Below are 24043 nucleotides of genomic sequence, written 5' to 3' on the forward strand. Positions count from 1 at the left end.
TTAATCGGGATTATATTTCGATTCGGCTTTATCTTTTGGATGTCGTATGACTTCAATAACCTTCAGAAGAAATGTCGGGACCATATATTTGAAATGAAATAATTGATAGGAAATATTTTTATTATAGGGAACTGAGGGCGTATGGTTATTGACGTAAAGTGTGGTAAAATAGAAAATAAATTCTCATATTTATGTGTGAAACTGTGTGATAAACATAAAAAATAACCCTGATATTTACTCAAGTTTATTTGTTTCATGTTTAAACCAGTAAGGAAAGTAGTAAAGTCGGACGGGGCCTACTATATGATACCCTTCAGCACTATGGATATATTAAACAGGACGATTAACATGAAATTGGATGAAATAAAATATGTGATATTTATCTAAATGTGAATTGGACTAGATTTATCCATAAACATGTCATTCGTTTGGGACAAAAGTATGAAAATCGACTTCAAACAAATATCAATAGGTCATCCGTTGGGCTATGTCTGTACTTCTAGAAAACGTAATTAAGTTATTCTAGGCTCAATGTTGTACGTTGTGCAACATTTGATGTCAATCTGACAAACATGAGGAGTACATCAAACTTAAAATCGGACGGAAATATATATGGAAGCTATACCCAAATATGAAACGATTTCAACGAAACTTGTCACAGGTTAAATTATACAAATTTCGGTACGTTTAGTTCCTATCAGCCCTATATTGGTTTCTTGGTGCGTCAATTATTTCATATCAGCTATATCTAAATCTCAGCCGATTATTACAAAACTTGACACACAAAATTCTGGTCTAAATTCAGTACGTTATGCAACATAAGAACTTTGGCACATTATATAAATTAACTCGAAGGAAAAAATGTATATCTAGATCCGAATCGATTTTCACGAAACTTGGCAGACATCGCTCTAGGCTCAATCCAATACGTCATGCCAAATTTCGTGCAAATGGGAATATATATAGGGACTTTGGTGCACCATTTACCTTAAATCGGACGAAACTATATATTGGAGCTATATCTAAATCTGAACCGATTTTCTCGAAACTTGGCACACATCATTCAATTTACAGTTATTTTCAAATCCACGTATAACAAAAAATATATCAAATTTTATTTCCACCCACCTTTGGCACAAATATCAATAACATGCTCAAACAAGTAAAAAAGCGTTAAGTTCGGCCGGGCCGAACTTTGGATACCCTCCACCATAGAAATACTGACAAATTTTTGAAATGAAAACATAGGGAACATACATATAACTACAATTCTTCCAATCGATTGTTGTAAACCAAATGACAATGGAGGTTTTCCTAAAATCTCAAAACCCTAAAATGTTGACATATATTATTAACGCATGGTACGGCGAAACGTGTGTATAAAATGCTGAAAATACTCCAATTTAGAGGGCAATATTATATATGAGGCATACTAAAGCGGGACCAATATTGACAACATTGTGTAGGAATTAGCAACTACTTGTTTTTTTCATTATATAAGCTCAAGTTCCAAGCTAATATTTTAGTTTTGAATCCCAATACCGTCCATCACGCTAAATATTAAATAGGGAGGATGTTTTATATAGGACCTGGTCCTAAATGCGGGTCGATACAGTTCATTCTCAAACCTCACGTTTTAGGTTTTTTGTCGATACCCTCCGAGAGAAAAATTATTAAAACATATTTCTAAATCGACTAAATCGTTTTAGAATTCCATACTATGGAATACCGAATATCCCCCCTACTATGTTGGAATACAGCTATATGGGATAACCCCAATACACGGGAAAAAAAAATCAGCTAACTATTTTAAAACAAACAAGTGAAAAGCGTTAAGTTCGGCCGGGCCGAACTTTGAATACCCTCCACCAAAGATATACCATATAGGGAACATACCAAAAAGTGGACATATACCGACATTTCTAAAAAGGGATTATGTAAACAAAAATAAAAATTCAGAAATTTTTAATGGATAATTATACCCTCAGATTTACTGCTATTGAGGGAATATACACTTTAACACGGTGAAACTGTGGCTAATCGAAATATTGGTTCTAGACCCCATGTTTCTTTGGACCAAATCCGTTTCAAAAAATTTAGATTTCATCCAAACTTTGTCCATCTTATTATTTCTTCCAATCTTAGTTCAAATTCGAAAATGGGGAATATCGGTCCACTTCCTCTGGAACCTCCATACAGGGGCTAGGTCTAAATGCGGGTTATAGTTCATTATCGAAACTTACGTTCTACTTGTTTATCTCGATATCCTCCGCAGGTGAAATGATTACATCAGAGACTTAGAACTAAACTCAAAACGCGGAAGAAATCAGATAACCATTTTAATATAAAATAATATAAAAAAGGGGGTTATATGGGGACTACCCCAAAATGGGGGCGAATATTAATAATTTTTGGTAGGGAGATTTGGTACCACATACGACTACAAAATACCAATTTGCAGCAAATTCAGTTGAAAAACGCGCTCAAGAACCCCAAAATACTGAAAATTGGGGGTACCCTTATATGGGGGCTATCCAGAAAAATGGACCTATATTCATAATTTTTTGTGGAGAGATTTGGGACCTATTAAGAACTCAAAATACTAAATTACAGCTAATTCGGCGGAAAAATACGATCAAAATCCCCAAAATATTGAAAATTAGGAGGTACCGTTATATGGGGGCTACCAGAAAAAGTGGACCTATATTTGTAATTTTTTGTGGGGACATTTAGTACCCAATGAGAACCCATGTAGCAAATTTCAGCGAATTCGGTTGAAAAACGCGCTCAAGACCCCAAAATATCGAAATTTGGGGGGTACCCTTATATGGGGGCTGTCCGAAAAAATGGACCTATATTTATAATTTTTAGTGTGGAGATTTGCTACCCAATAAGAACTCAAAATACTAAATTTCAGCGAATTCGGTTGAAAAACATGCTCAAGAACCCCAAAATGCCGAAATTTGGTCGGTACCCTTATATGGGAGCTATGCCTAAACGTGGACCGATATAGCCCATTTTCGAACTTGACCTGCCTGCAGACAAAAGACGACTCCATGCAAAATTTTGGCGATCTATCTCCATTCGTTTAGACGCTAGAGTGATTACAACAGACAGACGGACAGACAGACAGACGGACATGGCTATATCGTCATAGAATTTTACGCTGATCAAGAATATATATACTTTATAGGGTGGGAAATGATTATTTCGATGTGTTACAAACGGAAAAACAAAACTAATATACCCTCCATACTATGGTGGAGGGTATAAAAAGGGGGTTATATGGGGACTACCTCTAAAAGGGGGTGAATATTATTAATTTTTGGTAGGGAGATTTGTTAGCATATACGACTACAAAATACCAAATTACAGCGAATTCGGTGGAAAACCGTGCTCAAGAACCCCAAAATACCGAAAATTGGAGGGTACCCTTATATGGGGGCTACCCGAAAAAATGGACCTATATTTTTGTGTGGAGGGATTTGAATTCGGTTGAAAAACGGGCTCAAGAAATACTGAAAACTTGGGGGTACCCTTATATGGGAGCTATGCCTAAACGTGGACCTATATAGCCCATCATCGAACTTGACCTGCCTGCAGACAAAAGACGGCTCTATGCAAAATTTTGGCGTTCTATCTCAACTCGTTTGGACGCTAGAGTGATTACAACAGACAGACGGACATGCTTAAATAGTCATAGAATTTTACGCTGATCAAGAATATATATACTTTATAGGGAAATGATTATTTCGATGCGTTACAAACGGAAAAACAAAACTAATATACCCTCCATACTATGGTGGAGGGTATAAAAACAGCAAAATATCACAGCTAATGCCACAAAGGCAAATGATGCATCCTGTTGTGATGCACTCACTATCCCCACCGGTTCCGTGATTAAACACAATACCACCACATTATATATGCTCATGCCGACTTAACGCGAGTCATTAATCTGTTTCACTATTATTGAACGTGTCTCGTAGGCCAGAAAAATGCCAAATACCAAAATTAAACATTTGTAGCCGTAGACGATGCCTAAAGAGAGAGAGAGACGTAACAAAAGAGAGAAATACGTAATTAATTAATTTCAAAATTTCATTGTTTTTGTCTGCATTATCTTTCTCTTTCACAGTGCTCCAATTCTGGACGTATTTTAATATCATCACTTGTCGATGTTGGATCTTCAAGGTGAAATGTCTCCAATATCCTTTGTAGTGGATCGAATATGTGCCATTCTATCAGTAAATCTAAATCGACGGATAATAGACCCGAGACCATGGTGTATAACCCCGAATTTTTTTAGTAATCATAGATCTATTTTCTATTCACAGATTTAATGCAACTATATCCATACAGTACATTTATTCTGAAAAATAAAAGCCCAATATCAAAAAAATCAAATGCTAAATCGATGAAAAAATCATTTTAAATTATTCTCTATATTCTGTTTTATAAGAATCAAAAATAATGCTGATGGTAGAATTCGTACATTTTGAATACGATGTGATTTAAACAACGTGGACTGTATACATAAATTAGTACTGTACACATCTTTGCCATCTTCTCTATATTAACCCTTTGTGGCCCAATGTTGCCCACAGGCAACAAAATGTTTTAGAGCTTATATTTAATACACAGTTATTAAATATATATTTTTGGGAATACATATGTCAAGACCTAATTATGGACGACACATATCAAAAGAAAAATCTAAAAAATTCAAATTTTTGGTAAAGTTATGAGCCTTTCAATATAGAGAAGAGGGCAAAAATGTGTACAGTACCAATTTGTGTATATAGTCCAAATTATTTAAATCGTTTCGTATACGAAATGTACGAATAGTGCCCTCAAAATTGTTGTTGAGCCTTGTAAAAGAGAACCTAAAGATTAATTAAAAGTGATATTTTTGCCGATATTGCATTTGCTTTTGTTGATATTGGACTTTTAGTTTTCGGAAAGAAGGTACTGTATCTCCCGAATGCAAGGATGTAGCGACGTCAAATTTTGTTCATATCCTATTTAGGACAGATCCATTAAATCTGTGAACAGAAAATAGTTCTATTGTCACGGAAAAAAATTCGGGGCTCAAAAGGTTAATTATAAGATTAGATGCATAAAAACACTGAAGTGAAAAAGCTGTGGAATTTTATTCCAATACTCATAATCCCTCATCCTTCAAAATATTCCTAGGTCCGTGCAAAATTGATTTTGTGCAGCAACATGGATGCCTGGGTATAATTCTCGATTGTGAAAGTTCATACTGATGTTTTAGCGGAGAAAGTTCGGAGCACTTTGCGTAGAATTTATGTTCTATTGTCACGGAAAAAATTCGGGGCTCAAAGGGTTAATTATAAGATTAGATGCATAAAAACACTGAAGTGAAAAAGCTGTGGAATTTTATTCCAATACTCATAATCCCTCATCCTTCAAAATATTCCTAGGTCCGTGCAAAATTGATTTTGTGCAGCAACATATATGCCTGGGTATAATTCTCGATTGTGAAAGTTCATACTGATGTTTTAGCGAAGAAAGTTCGGAGCACTTTGCGTAGAGTTTATGCACATTATTTAATAATTAATAATTAAAATTAAATATTAATAATATTTTTTATTGGACGCAACGTGTAAATTTTATTGGCAAATGCTCTGTTAATTTCGCTGCTAGCTTCCTTGGTGTTCTTTTGAAAAATTTATTCACTATCGTTGCTTAGTTTTATTTTACAGCATCATTAAAATTAATTCCCCTGGGCACATAAGGATGTTATTTTCTTTCACACGCTCCTCCGGAAACCCCAAGATTTTTATACCTCGAATTTTGAATAATTGTGCGATGTTGGAATGAACTGCCACTTGAGTTAATATATAAACTCTACTATATAGAATCCTATGTCATTTAACACATTCCATCGTAAAAATTACCGTATTAACGAATTTACTTTTTTGGCATATATGGCTTTTGTATCATAAATAAATAGATTTTCATAAAAATTATAATAATAAGTGTCATTCTATTGTCATTATATACTGACAATAACAACCAGTTTAGTTTTTGATTTTTTTCACTTTGTAAATAACACTGTTTTTAGGTTTCAAGAAAACCACCGTACAGAAAACCGCGATAAATTCAATAACTTCTATACAACTATTGTCCGTTTTCAATCAGGAAGGCAGGAGAACACATGGGCATTTCACACATTTTTGTAGTGTTAAGCATTGAGCATACAAAAATCCAGGGTTTACCTAATCTTCAAATTTAACGTTGATAACGTTAGTAGGGGCTGCGAAGTGCCAACTAGTAATATATATATATGAAGGTAAATCCTGAACCTACACAAGTGAATATATATTTTCGAAGTGAAGATATACACCATTATAAGGCAATTTTGTTATTTTTCCCACAAAAGTCTATATTTATTTGACCCGCTACATGTAGACCGATCATCTTCACTACTGCTTTGCTTATTTGTTGGACAGATTCCCGTCTCTAATTTCGAGATGCTTGCATCATAATTGTGCCCTTTAGAACGACAAGAAAACTTTCCAAAATAATACACTTTATCCATTTGATGCCCAATCATTGCGTCTACAACAACACCTATACGCAATGCGTCCTATATTTTAAATGCCCTCATAGCTAGATCGATTTAGCTATTCGATACATGACGATGGTTTTATTAATAGTTTGTGTTGTTACTAAATATTGGAGCCACATAAGTTGAAGGAGTTTAAAATTGGAGAAAATCGATTCAAATTTAAATTTAGCTCTCAATTACGATAAAATGTTGAGCATCATACCGAAGTGAGCCTACAAAGATGCATATAATATGTTTAGATATACAATTTGGTTTGTTGTCTGATTGATTATGATTTTATTTATTTAAGTAAAGTTCATATATACTGATTACAAAGTTACACGGATAGGCTTCAATTTAATAGTGTTAGTGTGCGTGTGTTTTAGTAAACGTTTGCGTCAACGTATTCCCGTTGCCACAGTAGATGGATCCAATATCATTTGTCGTTGGCCATTTTATGTGGAAACCAACTTTTGATATCAAATACCAAATATTGGAATGAATTTTAGCAAATAATTAAATCGTGGGAACTGTGAATTTGATGGGAATTGCAACGTTGCAAAATTATTACACACGTGCACTACACGCAATGTTATATTTTATTCATATTCGGTTCACTTTTATGGTAGCCCCAATATAACGGTACACCCATATATTCGATATTAAGAGACTTTTCGGCGCAGTTTCAACTTAATTGTCTGTCATTTGATTTGACTCACTTATTTGTGTAGTCCCCTTACAACGAATATTGAAACTATTGGTTACGATGTTCTGCCTAATTAGCTGTAATTTAACAAAGACCAGTAAGGGTACTGAATTAGGTCTAGATTGATACATGCTAAGTTTTGTTGAAATCGGTTCAGATTTAGATATAGCTCCCATATATAGTTTCGTCCGATTTTAGGTAAATGGTGCACCAAATTCTCAATATTTGTCCGATTGAGATAAAATTTTGCATGGAGTATTGAATTAGGCCCAGACTGATGTATTTCAAGTTTTGTTTGAACCGGTTAAGATTTAGATATAGCTACCATATATAATTTCGTCCGATTTTATGTAAATGGAGCACCAAAGAGTCAAATTTAGGCCGATTGGCAAAACATTTTGCATAGCGTTAGACAAAACTTGACATCCGTGAAGTTTTGTTGAAATATGTTCAGATTTAGATATAGCTCCCATAGATAGTTTCCTCTGATTTTATGTAAATTGTGCGCCATACTATAGATGTTTGTCCGATTAAGACAACATTTTGCACAGAGTTCTGAATTAGGTCTAGATTGATTCATGCCAATTTTTTGTATTGGATTTTGTGTCGATATAAATTTTGGATAGCGCACTGTGTTCATTTATATATAGATCTTTTACATATATTGCTCGATGATTGACATTTAATTTTTCATAAATATCAGATTGGTACCCAAAGTGGTGAAGGGTATCATATAGTCGGCCCCGTCCAACTTTTGAACTTTTCTTACTGGTTTTTCATATTGGTTTGAGTACATCAAAAAATATGTTTGCATTAAATGTTAATTTCCTCACTTCTGGTAACTTGTAATTAACACGTGCCACTGACAAACGGACAGTCCTATCAATATTTTGTGTCAATCATTTACATTTTGCCATGTTCACAAATTATTGTGTTAACACAACAACATAATTGTTGTATTAAGGGTACCCCCCCCCCCCATTCTCGGGGTCAAAATTTTTGTTGACTTAATTCCAATCTACACTAATTCAAGAATGTCCCTACAAATTTTCAAGTAGAAATCTCAAGAACTCTTGAAGATATAGCCGATTTATTGTGTCAGCATCAAGTGACGGCTGAAGGGCATCTCAAACTTTAAACGCGTTTTTCTTAAACATTTTTTTGCGAATAGCGGGCACGATAACTCAAAAACTTATAACCCAACCGATTTCAAATTTTTACACGTTTCTCTGTGAGTGTATAGCTATCGTATGAACTAGGATAAAGCCAATCGGTTAAAATCTTCCTTATTTTTTAACTTGGTTTTTGGAAAAAATCGACGATTTTCCAATTTACCAATTTAGTTCCTTTATGTCCATTCCTCGTATATGAATGCTATGATATTTGACCTTAATACGATTTTAATTTTTTCCCAAACATTATCAGTTAATTTATAAAATGTCATTCTGAAATAAGGTCGATCATTCATTTGAACACCACCGATACGTAATGTGTGGCGCGTTGGTCACAATACTGATTGTTGGTTATGGCTGTGAATATAATTAATTGAAATTTGGTGTTTAGTGGACAACTGAGAGATGAAAGGATGGTTTTGGTTTTGTATGGTAGGTAGTGTTTGATTATTTATGTATTGCCAATAAGGAAATGTATCGCGTTAAAAATGATTTCCTCTTTTTGTGAAACGTATTAAAATGAAATGATTTTATCAAGGCCAATTAATTTTCAAAAATATTATCTTCTCCAACTTCTGAGTCAATTTCGTTGAATAGAATAATTTATCAGCCGAAACGGTAATTTATTACAACTCTTTCATAAATATTAAATATAATAAATATAATCTACTAGTTGACCCGGAAAACGTTGTTTTGCCTTAATTGAATCAACATAGGGTTGGTAAATATTAAGGAAGTTATCGAAAACATATTTGAGTATGTGTGGTATTTCAGTATATTAATCGGTTAAATTTATTCTTCCATCAAATATTTTTGATACATCCCAATATTTTTTACATTTTCTAATTTGTCCATTATTGAAGGATACTTAATTAAAATAAAATGTTGTTCATGTCTAACTGTCATTTTGATTTTTATATTGAAATCAGTATATAATTCGTCGTATACAATTCCATCCATACATATCACTATGGCTGAAATCGCGATTTTAGCGGCATAAAATACATCCCGACATGTTAGCTTCACCAAATTTGGGGTGTAGAATACTAATGTTAGAAAGGTGATTTACGAAAACACGGCGGGCCACGCCCCAGCATGTTGGGTATTTTGACGATGTTGGGTTCGTTTTTCAACCGAATTGGCTGTAATTTGGTATTTTGGGTTCTCATTGTATAGAAAATCGTCCTACCAAAAATTATCAATATTTGACTATTTTTTCGTGTAGCCCTCATATAACGGTATACCCCATTATTCGGAATTTTTGAGATTTTGTGCATTTTCTTTAAAAACAATTGACTGTCTTTGTGTATTTAAGGTTTTAATTGGGTAGCAAATCTTCCAACTAGAAACTATCGATACTGGTCAACTTTTTAAAGCAGTTCCCATATAACGGTACCTCCGAAATTCCACGTTTTTTAACCAAGTTGGCTGTAATTTTATATTTTGAATTCCCATTTCATGAAATGACTGCTGTCACAAGTAGGGACGGATCGAAACTATCTAAAGTATTTTCTAAAATAAAAACATTTGTTTAACTAAACTGTGGCAGGTTGAACCATGAGAACCGTAAAAAACTATCGGTCAATTCTCCAACATCCATTGTACACAATACCTCACATAAAGGTACTTATCGGTTCTGAAAGCCCTTTCCATTTTAGTTAGAAAATTATACACATTCCAAGCTCTAATTCATATTAATTTTCTTAAATTACTGTCTATTTCGTATGGAATATTATTTTTTATGTAATTTTTGACCCTAAGTTTTTTTGCAAAAAAATTAATAATTCGTTTATTATCAATCATTAGCTGACACTTTTAGCATGACATAAAACTAGGGTTTTCTACAAACAATCACATATAACTAGTTCTTGTAACACTTTGTTACATTTTTAATTTTACTCCATGGAAAACAATAAAACTTTTCAAAATTTCACAAAAACAATACTCACACAAAACACCAAAATATGTCAGAAAGACAAAATATGTCCGAAACATTTAGGAAAATATATATTTATAAACTAAAAGTACTCAACTCCAGTATTGGAATTCATATTTATCAAGATTTTTTCAGAGAATATATGATTAAAAAAACAGCTTTTAATTTTTACGAAAATATTGCTTCTTCAATTGTAACAACGCGTGCTGAAAGTAATGTAAACATTAACAGCTGGTTGTACATAAAAAGGGTTGCCAACAGTAAAAACTTTTTTTCGATTTTATCTTATCAATATGTTCTGTATTGAATCCCATCAACAACTTTTGAAATATTAAGTTGAAAAAATGACTTTTTGCCGCTAAAATGACAATTTCGCCTATAGTGCACTGTAGCGATTTGAAGCACATTTTTTTCGGTTGTATGTAATTAGTGGGAAGATTTAACAAAATAAAATGTTGTGAAAAGTATAAAGAAAGTCGTGAAATTGGAATAATTGAACATTTAGTTAGTTACACCGTTTATAACTAAAGAACATCTGCACCGATTTTAATGGAAAATATGCAGACAAATCATGAGAATCTGCAATAACAATGATATATTTACATTTTTCCAATTTTATGTTGGAATAATTTATTGTTATAATGTTATATGATCTCTTGAGATAAGAGTATGTAAATAAAAACTTCAAATTTCATGAAGATTTTTTATCTTCTTATACTAATAATTCGATCATTTCCAATCGCTGAAAATATTTGTAATGATCACATTATTAGTATTCCCATCAGATATTCGATTATATTATACAGAATCAAACTGTTGGAAATTTTTTAGTATATGTCAAAAATGTATTGTTTTTTGGACAATGTTTTTTGCCGACAACTTGCACTGTGCGTGACAGTACAGGGCTACACAAAAATGTGGGCATATGTAACTTATAACAGCTATTATTCAAATGTTTACTACTAATTACAAATCAAATTTCTCAAAATGTGAACAATTTATCGCGATTTAGAGTTAGCATATAAAAATAGTATTTACATTTAGAATAAGATGTCCGACGTTAACTTTGTCAGAATTTTGTTACCCTTAACAGTCAAAAAAAAAAAATATATATATATATATATAGAATCTATAACAAAACATACAAATCAATATCGATAATCTGGTAACTAAATACTAAATTTTTAAAAAATTCAATGAACGAAAGCGGAATCTATGTTCGAGAATTTCCTTCATATGTATGGATGGAATTGTATACGATTAAACGATACAACATGTTTTTAATACCAATATATCTAAGCCCAATCTAAAATATTGCGAGTTATATACTGATTTCAATATAAATATCAAAAGGACAGTTAGACAGGAACAACATTTTATTCTAATTAAGTATCCTCCAATAATGGACAAATTAGAAAATGTCAAAATATTGTGATGTATCAAAAATGTTTGATGGAAGAATAAGTTTAACCGATTAATATACTGAAATACCACACATACTCAAATATGTTTTCGATAACTTCCTTAATATTTACCAACCCTGTATTGATTCAATTAAGGCTAAACAACGTTTGCTGGGTCAGCTAGTATTATGTAAAACATTTAACATTAATAATCATTACTTTCACAATACAAACAAAATTGTATATTTTACTTACTTTTGGATCTCTTTTCGGTTTCGTAGTAAATCGATGTACTCTCCAGACTTTACTAAACGTAGCACCATAGGCTAATGTAAATTTTAATTATTTTTGAATTGTCGATAGAATATTCTACACAACAACAATGGTTTAAACTTACCTTAGGATATTCATGTGGGCTAACAAACCTTCCATCAATACCCAATAAAATGACGGATGTTAAACAGATAATAACGCCAATTAACATAATTGTATTACATACAGGATGTGATGATTGTGTTACTCTGAAGATTAAAGAAACATAAACATATAATTACTAAAAAATTACATTAATAAATAAAGCATTACATTTCAAGTATCCATTTTGTATATACCCTCCATAGTATTGAGGGTATATTATTTTTACCTCTGTCAATTTAATCCCATTCGGATCATAAATGCAACCTGTACTCTATTCACGAGAATACATGGACAGACGGGCATACATTAATCTACACAAAAAGTGATTCTATGCATATTCTCGAAAGGAACAATGTGTCTATATGGGTTCCTTTTACCTGTTACAAACATATGCACAACGACAATACTCTGGACCACAGGGTGGTGAAGGTTATAAAAACGTGTTTTCATTCACGAATAAATGGATGTAAGTAGTTTTCAGACATGAACAAATGTTGATATTTAGACTATTAAATAACTACCAACCATCAACCAAATAAGTAATTATAAAATTGAATAAAAGGAGAATTTATCAATGAATGAGTGCAGTTATGAGTGATTTTGAGAGAGTATTCGTATATTGTAGACTTACATTTTTTCCATTTCCTCATGTTTTTCTTGGCTTTCTTTCAGGGCAATTAATTATATCTAAGGTTGAGTTTTCTTTATGTAAGATGTTATGAAATGTCCGTCCCAATCGAACCTCACATCCTTATTTCTTTCTTTTGATTTTCATTCCTTCACCCTTTTAAATCACCTGGAAAGCATTACGGTTAGGTGCCGTATGCCACCTATTGTATTGAGCATCCAAATGACTATTTATACCCTTCACCACACTGTGGTACAGGGTATTATGTCTTTGTGCATATGTTTGTAACAGGCAAAAGGAATCGAGATAGACCCATGGTTCCTTTTGAGAATATGCATAGAATCACTTTCTGAGTCGATTTAGGCATGTCCGTCCGTCCATCTGTCCGTCCGTCTGTCCATGTATTTTTGTTAACAAAGTACAGGTCGCATTTATGATCCGATTTGGATGAAATTTGGCACACTTCACTTATTTGGCCCAAGGACGAACCCTATTGAAATTGGAGAAAATCGGTTCAGATTTAGATATAGCTCCCATATATTGTTTTGCCCGATTTATTGTAAATGGTGTACCAAAGTCCCTATATGTCCTTCGATTTGCACGAAATTTGGCATTGCGTACTGGAATGAGTCTAGAATGATGTGTGTAAAATTTCATGAAAATCGGTTCAGATTTAGATATAGCTCCCATATATATATATATTGACCCGATTTTAGGTAAATGGTGCACCAAAGTCGCTATATATCTATCGATTTGCACGAAATTTGGCATAATGTACTGAATTAAGCCTAGAGTCCGATTTCGTGTAAATGGTGCACCAAAGTCGCTATATATCTTTCGATTTGCACGAAATTTGGCATAACGTACTGAATTAAGCCTCGAGTGATGTCTGCCAAGTTTCGAGAAAATCGGTCCAGATTTCTATATAGCTCCCGTATATAGTTTCGTCCGATTCCATGTAAATGGTGCACCAAAGCCGCTATATATCTTTCGATTTGCACGAAATTTGGCTTAACGTACTGAATTGAGCCTAGAGTGATGTCTGCTTTTTTTCGTGAAAATCGGTCCAGATTTAGATATAGCTCCCTTTTATTATAGATTGATTTTAAGTAACGCACCAAGGATTTTAAGTGACGCACCAATATGCTGATAGGAACAAAACGTTCTGAAATTACTATAACCTAACCTGTGACATGTTAATATTTGGGTAGAGTTTCCATATATATTTTCGCCCGATGTTAAGTAAATTTGGCATCAAACTCCTCATGTAGTCAGATTCACATAAAATTTTGCACAACTTACAAAATTGAGCATAGAATTACGTAGTTGCGTTTTCTAGAAATACAGACATAGCCCAGTATTTGTTTGAAGTCGATTTACATACTTTATGGATAGATCTAGGTAGATTCACATTTAGATAAATATCACATATTTTATTTCATCCAATTCCATGTTAATAGTCCTGTTCAATATACCCATAGTGGTGAAGGGTATCATATAGTCGGCCCCGTCCGACTTTACTACTTTCCTTACTGGTTTATTATGTTGCTGTTAATCATAGAAACCACTGTGGTGAATATTTTTATTTTTGTGTACTCTTTTCATTTTCGTTTTCACATATTCTTTCCTGCGTTTCGGTGCAACGTTTTATGAATGCTCACAAAGAAATGGATGAAATTAAAAAGAAAATCTCATGAGAGATATGAAACTAAGCAGAGCAAACCTTTTGTGTTGAATCAGATGAGTCATTAAGTTAAGTTTGGGAATTTTATGTTTTTAATTTCGAATTGATAACGTTATTCTGGGAAATGGTAATTATTATCTCCTTATGGACATGGTTTAATTATGTTGGTATATAACCATATGATAAATGTAAACGGGGAATATGCGTTATTGCATGGAATTAAAAAAGTGTTGAAAGAGAAATTTGATTATTGTTTTTGTTGGTTTTTATACCTTTAATGCGGACATTAAAGTACATATATGAGTCCTATAAGTATGTTTGGGGAAAATACTAAAATTCAATAAAAATGTCGAGCCATATTCACCAAAAAAAAAAACGTAACCCTCAAATTTAACCCTTCGGTCAATGACCAAAAAAGTATACGTAGATCAATAACCGTGGTACATTTGTACCCATCCAAATATAGCTCTATAACTCATTAAAACATTGGACTATCGTGAGGTTTTTTGTTTGAAATTAGTCTTACGGATCTGATCTAGATGTTTAAAATTATATATACATTAAAATATTATATATTTAAATCCAAGCTTAAATGATAATCTGTCTAAAACAATCATAGTAAATTCGTTATAGCTTTCGAATGGGTTAAGCTTTTTTAGTTATTTTTTTATTGGGATCTTATTTAGGTGTTCATCAACACCTCTGCAAATTTCTGTGGCCCTAGACAACATGGGGCCATCAGGGCGACTCGTGGAAGTCAGAAACTACCTTGGTTTTCCTTAGTATACATGGACTAAAACAATTATTATTGCCAATTATTCACATTTTATGAGTTTAGAGATTGCGATTGGCGCATTTTTAACTTTATTTAATACTTTAAAACGTTATTTAATGATAGTTAATATATGTACGCCAATTTAGAATTGTAATAATTCAGACTAAATCGATTACAGAAAATGTTTCAGGCCCAATATGAAGAATAATTGAAAAATTACGGACATTAATCATTGTTTTTGTGCCTGTATACCAAGGGAAAACCAGGGTAGTTTCTGAATTCCACGAGTATCCTGATGGCCCCATGTTGTCTAGGGCCACAAAAAAATTTCCAGAGGGGTTGATGAACACCTAAATAAGATCCCAATAAAAAATAACTAAAAAAACTTAACCCATTCGAAAGCTATGACGAATTTACTATGATTGGTTGAGAATTATCATTTAAGCATGGATGATTTAAGTATATATTATTTTAATGTATATATAATTTTGAGTTCCTACATCTAGATTAGATCCGTATAGACTAATTTCAAACAGAAAACCTCGCGATAGTCCAATTTTTTAATGAGTTTCAGAGCTATCTTTGGATGGGTACAAATGTACCACGGTTATTGATCTACGTAGGTAATAACTTTAAAAAATTGTAAAAATTATATATATGGAAAATATTTATAATTTTTCTCTTCGATTATGTGTGAAAATACCTCAAGAATGATTCCTCAAAATTTGATCCAAATATCTCTATTATTGAAAATTTTACAGCATTTTTATTCAAAAAAAGGTACAAATGTACCCGGTTATTGACCGTAGGGTTAAAATTTTATAGGAGAAAGTTTGTTTTAATAAATTCAGATTTAATAATGCTAATTTTTTGCTATTCAGAACTATAGTTTAAAAAAAACTAGTTATAACAAAACTATAGTTTTAAATTTCAAAATAATATCTTTATTAAATCTGACTTTATTAAAACAAACCTTCTCCTGTAAAATTTCAAATTTGAGGGTTACGTTTTTTGGCGAATATGGCTCGATGTATGAATGCTTAGAATATATAATAGACTGTAAATAATTATTTCTGATTAAGTGCTTACAATAGGAGAAGGTTTTATCTATCTCCCCGCAGATGGAATTTGACCCATTGTATCTCTCATTATCAAAGATTCACGATGATCTGCCAATATTTCAACATAATTTCATTATTGTTTACATAATGACTGTTTCGATTTATTTTTTGACCAATTTTCAATTATATTGAAATTGAAACTCACTACATTTTTTTTCAGCGATGAATAGATCTCAATTGTCTGTATAAAAACGATCCCACTGTTCTGTCTGCATACCATTTTAGATTTGTGTTCTTAGTTTGAATGCAGGGCAAACTTAAATAAGCAACAGTACCTGCATCATTGCCCGATTCCGTGCCATCATTTACAACAATGTGATGCGTTCATAGTTGAAAAACTGTTCCACATTTTGCTAATGTTGCTGGGTTTTGCTCCACAAACAAACACCACCTATACCTATAGTTCCCGTATGTAAGTCAGATGTTTTTGTTGGAGTTTTTTTTTCTTTCGTCGCTCAGTAGCATAACAATGTTATGTCTGATTAATGGAGCGTATTGACGATGTACCTTCATCAACATAAATTAAGGATAACCCAGTCAATGGCACACATTCTAGCCGTGAGAGTTCACATTCGGCTAGAATGTGTGCCATTGATATAATTGTGCCAAAAATAAGGTAAATGTATATGTACACCATCATCATCTACTCACAATTCATACAAAACAGAAACAAAGTTGGCAACTACGTTTGTGTGTGCCAACATCACGGATACTGTTAAAAGCAATGTGCATACCATTAAAATTATCCTTGATGTATGTTACACGACCGACCGTGTTATGAATGAAATTGATGTATGTTGCACCCGTTACATTTTTAAGTTGAATTCGGCAGATTTTAAGGGCACGAACAAATTTAAAACATCTTAGATGTCGACTTTTCTATAGAAATTTGTTTCAGTGATACTCCATCACAGATGTCTATAGAAAATTTTATATGTGTTGCTCCACCAGATGGCGAATTTTCTATAGAAAATTTTCTCTTTGATCCCCCATCACAGATCGAGGTAATTTTCTATAAAACTTTTCTCTGTGAAACCTAATCACGGATCGAGGATTTTTTTTTTTATAAAATTTCGCATCTGCAATGAAGTATAAAAGAGATAATTTGCTATAGACAATCGTCATAGATGAGGGACTTTACTATGGAAATATTTTTCTGTGACGCCTTATTACAGATCTTTTATAAACAATTTCCTCTGTGATACCCCATCATATATGGCGTAATTTTATCTCTTTTATAACTCACCACAGATTGCCGAACTTTCAATGGAACATTTTCTTTATGATACCTCACCACAGATTGCGAAATTTTATATAGAAAATATTCTAATGGTAGAATTTACTGTAAAACATCTTTATTCACCTCATTTTTTTCTGCACGTAGAATTTTTTTCAAGCCCCTGCATACCTTTAATAAATTGTTATGCTGACAAGAAAATTCTCAACATGGTTGTTAGTTATACGTGATGTGAACTTACTACTAAAACTGAACAATAAAAACTCAGCGTGGTATTCTTCTCTTCACATTCTATGGATGCATAAGAAGACAATGGAAAGGAAAAATACTTCCTTTCGAGCCTGAGGCTATGTTTATATTTGGTTTAGGACCAGACAATAGCGGTACATTTTTCTAAAGAACGATTGTGGTAAACATTTGTGACTACAATGCAACGCATTTAAAGCAAACAATAATTTTTTAAGCTTTTTGTTTTATCCCCATCCCACCCTGCGGAAAAGTATAGGTATACGATGTTGTAAATGTTTTTGTAAAGTTATTTTTGTTTTGTTACTTACCTTCTTTGTTTATTGCATATATTAAAGATAATTAGGGCTAATGCTACAACTATACCACAACACGATATTGTACACATACAGACAAATAATGGCAGCGATACGGTGCGTAAAACGCGTCTTACAATTGTACGATCCTGAGGAACCTGTGAGTTAGAAAGAACAAAAAATTAACACAATATTATTCATATGCTAGTAAGTACTTAAAATATAGAGGAAATAAAGTTGTACACGGAATGTTGGACTCATTACCTACTGCATCGAAACCATTTCGATTGATGCACCACCAGAACACTAATACACTAAAAATTATAAATATAAATCCATTTCTCGGGATGCCCCCATTGCAACATTTTGAGGATTTTTTTATACATGTTCTATCCTACTATGAACCGTCAATGATGGTCCACATTTTGGTGTACCTTATGTAGCGGATTTTGGTATATCCGCTATATTTTCATTTCAAGTAACTATCAGTATACCTTTGGTGTAAGGGTATTCGGCCCGGTCGGACTTAACGTCTTTATTATTCCCTTTTGAATTCAAAATTATTTTTGCTATGTCAGATTTTATGAAAATTTTTAAAACATCGCTTTTTGTATAACGTTGATATAACTTGTTAATATAATTAAACGAAATGCATTATTTATTGACAGCAGGGGGAACGGTTTTTTTTATACACTCAGCCATATTACTAATGAGGGTATATATACTCTGATACGGCAATATTGATTTTAGACCCCATGTTTCATTGGAACAAATCCGTTTTAGACAATTTAGAGTCGATTTCCACATGACCCTCCGTCCGTCTGTCTGGCTGGTGCGCATGATAACTCTCGAAGGGAATAATCGACTTCGTCCAAACTTTGCACATCTTAATATTTCTTCCAAACTTAGTTTAAGTTCGATGACGGAGAATATCGGTCCACTCCTTCTGGTACCTCCCCCACAAAATGTTTGAATATGTGTTAAAAATTAATTTCATTATAACATGCAAACGGACTATCCGATTTTAACGAAACTTTGTACAACCTATTATATCTACCAAGTAGGAAGATGGAATCCATTCTTCCTGGTACCTACCTAAGAGGCTAAAAATTTTCAATATTTATAAATCTAATATCAGGATAATGGAATGTCGATTTGAACCAAACTTTGCACACCCTATTACCTATTACTAAGTTTGAATACATCCCCCACAAAATGGTCAAAATTGTGTTTAATTTTTTTTATAATGACATGCAAACGGCCTATTCTAACGAAACTTCGTACAACCTACTATCTTTACCAAGCCTAGATCATGTTTGAAGATGGGATCCAGTGGTCCACTCCTTCTGGTACCTCTTAAATTTGTTCGTATTTATGAATCCAATATCGGGCGAATAGAATGCCCATTATATATTATTACTATATTATACCCTTCACCACTTTGAGTATATTCAACTGATGTATTCTGACAGGCGTCACCTTTCCGAAGGAACATCGATATAAAATTGAACGACTAACATCAATCCATTTCTCATTCTGCCACCTATGTTGAATTTCATTACATTTGGGCAGATTTAGAGTCGTTTGCGTGCACTGCACCAATTTCATCCATTCTACACCAGTTTCATCCATTCTGATACGTTGTGCAAAAATGCATGGATAAACATTAAGAGTTTGCTGTACCTTTTACCTAAAATCGGAGGAAAATATATATGAGAAAATATATATCTAAACCCGAGCAGATTTCAACGAGGCATGCCAGAGATATATTTATATTAACTTCAGGGACTTTGGTGCACCATTTAGGGGAGAGGGGTACCTTTGAACACTTTCTTTCAATCCTTATACATTTTAACTAATAGGTATATATGTAACCTTTACAATGAATATACATATGACATACTTTAAGCTTGATATAAATATTTTATTACTGTTTTAATGGACGAAGTCAAAGTGCTAAAAAATACAGTTAAGATCGTAATCTTATTAACCCATTTGAAATTTTGAGAAATTGGAGCCAAAAGATAAAATCTCCGTTTTTTACTGGAATTTACTGGGAATGTCCAAAGGTGCCCCACCTGTGGCATTTTACGGAAATTTATAATAATTTTTCTAGTGGGTAATGTAAATGATTGTTGGAGCTATGGGAGCTATATCTAAATCTGAACCGATTTTAGAAACTTAGCATGCTTCATTCTAGACTCCATTCAGTACCCTAGGTCAAATATATTGCAAATCGAAAGATACATAGGAACTTTGTGCACCATCTACATACACACGGAAGATAATATATATGGGAGCTATATCTAAATTTGAATCGTTTTTAAGATCGTTTTACATTTTAACTAATAGGTATATATGTAACCTTTACAATGAATATACATATGACATACTTTAAGCTCGATATAAATATTTTATTACTGTTTTAATGGACGAAGTCAAAGTGCTAAAAAATACAGTTAAGATCGTAATCTTATTAACCCATTTGAAATTTTGAGAAATTGGAGCCAAAAGATAAAATCTCCGTTTTTTACTGGAATTTACTGGGAATGTCCAAAGGTGCCCCACCTGTGGCATTTTACGGAAATTTATAATAATTTTTCTAGTGGGTAATGTAAATGATTGTTGGAGCTATGGGAGCTATATCTAAATCTGAACCGATTTTAGAAACTTAGCATGCTTCATTCTAGACTCCATTCAGTACCCTAGGTCAAATATATTGCAAATCGAAAGATACATAGGAACTTTGTGCACCATCTACATACACACGGAAGATAATATATATGGGAGCTATATCTAAATTTGAATCGTTTTTAAGATCGTTTTACATTTTAACTAATAGGTATATATGTAACCTTTACAATGAATATACATATGACATACTTTAAGCTTGATATAAATATTTTATTACTGTTTTAATGGACGAAGTCAAAGTGCTAAAAAATACAGTTAAGATCGTAATCTTATTAACCCATTTGAAATTTTGAGAAATTGGAGCCAAAAGATAAAATCTCCGTTTTTTACTGGAATTTACTGGGAATGTCCAAAGGTGCCCCACCTGTGGCATTTTACGGAAATTTATAATAATTTTTCTAGTGGGTAATGTAAATGATTGTTGGAGCTATGGGAGCTATATCTAAATCTGAACCGATTTTAGAAACTTAGCATGCTTCATTCTAGACTCCATTCAGTACCCTAGGTCAAATATATTGCAAATCGAAAGATACATAGGAACTTTGTGCACCATCTACATACACACGGAAGATAATATATATGGGAGCTATATCTAAATTTGAATCGTTTTTAAGAAACTTAGCACACATCATTCTAGGCTCCATTCAGTACGCTATGCCAAATTTCGTGCAAATCGAAATTATTATAAAACCAGTAAGGAAAGTAGTAAAGTCAGACGGGGCCGACTATATGATACCCTTCACCACTATGGGTATATTAAACAGCATTATTAACATGAAATTGGATGAAATAAAATATGTGATATTTATCCAAATGGGACAAAAGTATGAAAATCGACTTCAAAAAAATATCTATAGGTCATCCGTTGGGCTATGTCTGTACGTCTAGAAAACGTAACTACGTTATTCTAGGCTCAATTTTGTACGTTGTGCAAAATTTGATGTCAATCTGACAAACATGAGGACTTTGATGTATAATTTACTTTATTTATTTACCCAAATATGAAACGAATTCAACGAAACTTGTCACAGGTTAAGTTATACTAATTTCGGTACGTTTATTTCCTATCAGCCATACATTGGTTTCTTGGTGCGTCAATTACTTCATATCAGCTATATCTAAATCTCAACCGTTATGCACAAATTTCGTACAAATCGAAAGTTATATAGGGACTTTGGTACACCACTTACATGAAATCGGACGAAACTATATATGGGAGCTATATCTAAATCTGCACCGATTTTGACAAAACTTGGCAGACATCATTCTAGACTTAATTCAGTACTCTGTGCCAAATTTCATGCAAATCGAAAGATATAGAGGGACTTTGGTGCCCATTTACCTTAAATCGGACGAAACTATATATGGGAGCTATATCTAAATCTGAACAGATTTTCTCGAAACTTGGCACACATCATTCTGAACCTAATTCAGTACTCCATGTCAAATTTCAAGCAAATCGAAAGATATGGAGGGAATTTGGTGCCCCATTTACCTTAAATCGGACGAAAATATATGTAAGAGCTATATCTAAATCTGAACCGATTTTTCCCAATTTCAATAGGGTTCGTCCTTGGGCCAAATGAGTGACTAGTGCCAAAATTCATCCAAATCGGATTATAAATGCGACCTGTACTATGTTTACAATTTAACATCTACAGACGGACGGACGGACATGCATAAATCGACTCAGAAAGTGATTCTATGCATATCTCATACATCCATAATAGCACCCAATTGGCAATAATTCGAAGGTTTAATACGCATTTTCTCATTTTAGTAGCTAAGAGTAAAACTCATTTTTACGCAAAATTTTATATTTATTGGCCAAGCTCTGATATATCACCCACATTGGGATATTATAAAGTTGTTAGCCCCATTATCTCTTCTAAATGGTTATAATTTGGTATATCGGATTCCTGGTAAATACAAAATTATTTTCCCAACACACTTAACAATGTTTTAACTTTTTTTTGAATATCTCTTCATACATGGCCACGATTTTCTATCTCATCACGATTCCAATCATAAAAAAACACATTTTGACAGTGCTGTAGTATTGACTTCAACGCCATACTATAATTAGCTCATTGCCATTGCGGACTATTATTTAAATCTCCTGAGGAATGTCAAACGTCTATGTAAAATTTCTCTTAAAAATTTACTATAAGTTCAAGATCCTGTTTCAAGTAGAATCGTGTTGAATTCATGTATGTGAAGATGTTCGTGTAACTTCAATGTCCCTTTACTAAAACCAAGTAGTGCTATACTTTTACCCATATCATGCTCGATTGCCATGAATCGTAATTGCATATGAAAATTGTTTGTACAATGTTTCAATCCATTTGCATATTGTGTTATTATTATTGTTCACTGCCTCATTCGTTTATTATTTACCTTTCCTCCTATCCGTCGTTCGGAATTCAACCATGTCAAATTATCCAATTGGGTATCATAATAACCTAATTTTTCATATCTTCCATTAATCATTTGCTCAATTTGCGTTAAAGCAATACGATCTCCCTGAGAGCTGAATGCCACAACAACCTGAAATTAAAACAAATAAAACGTGAAATGTGTGAGTGAGTGTGTGTGTGTTTTATATAATGTCATGCCAACAATAAATAATATTATCACATTGCAGCATATGGACAATAAACACTGAATGCTAACTCGGTTAACATTTTGTGGTTTTATGTCACATTAGAGTATACCGAACATTCGGACTGAATACTCACCGATACTCCTAAAAATTGCGTTGAATTCATCGCTGCATAAATTTCATCAGCTATGTCTTTGTCGTTGTATGTGAATTCCTTTAAGGAATGCTACGATTAAAGGCCAATGCCACACTCCATACATGAAATATCTTCATTTTCTAAATTGATTTTATACCATAAAACATCCTTAAAAGGAAACAGAAGCATCCTTCATAAATTCCTTAGCAGATGCATTGTTGGAAATTCATGGAGCATAAGTGAAATAAAAAGAAAATAGTTTAATGACAGGATGAATTTATCTTAATAGTATAGGTTTGTCGTTTCCTTTTATAGTTCTATATAATACAATGTCTCATGTGTATTGAGTGCCGTTTGTTGTTGTCTTTTTTAAGATAGGATAAAGTGAGCTCATGAAATAAATGTCATATGTA

General features: G+C 32.9%; 1 pseudogene; it reads right to left on the bottom strand.

Annotated features, from left to right (window-relative positions):
• Window positions 1–23767, bottom strand: LOC133334778 (gamma-aminobutyric acid type B receptor subunit 1-like; annotated as a pseudogene).
• Between the last annotated feature and the right edge of the window lie 276 nt (window positions 23768–24043).

Source organism: Musca vetustissima, unplaced genomic scaffold (assembly GCF_032173495.1).
Source record: "Musca vetustissima isolate MV318-11 ecotype Yass unplaced genomic scaffold, APGP_CSIRO_Mvet_v1 utg8904, whole genome shotgun sequence".
In the NCBI taxonomy this organism is placed as follows: Eukaryota; Metazoa; Arthropoda; class Insecta; order Diptera; family Muscidae; genus Musca; species Musca vetustissima.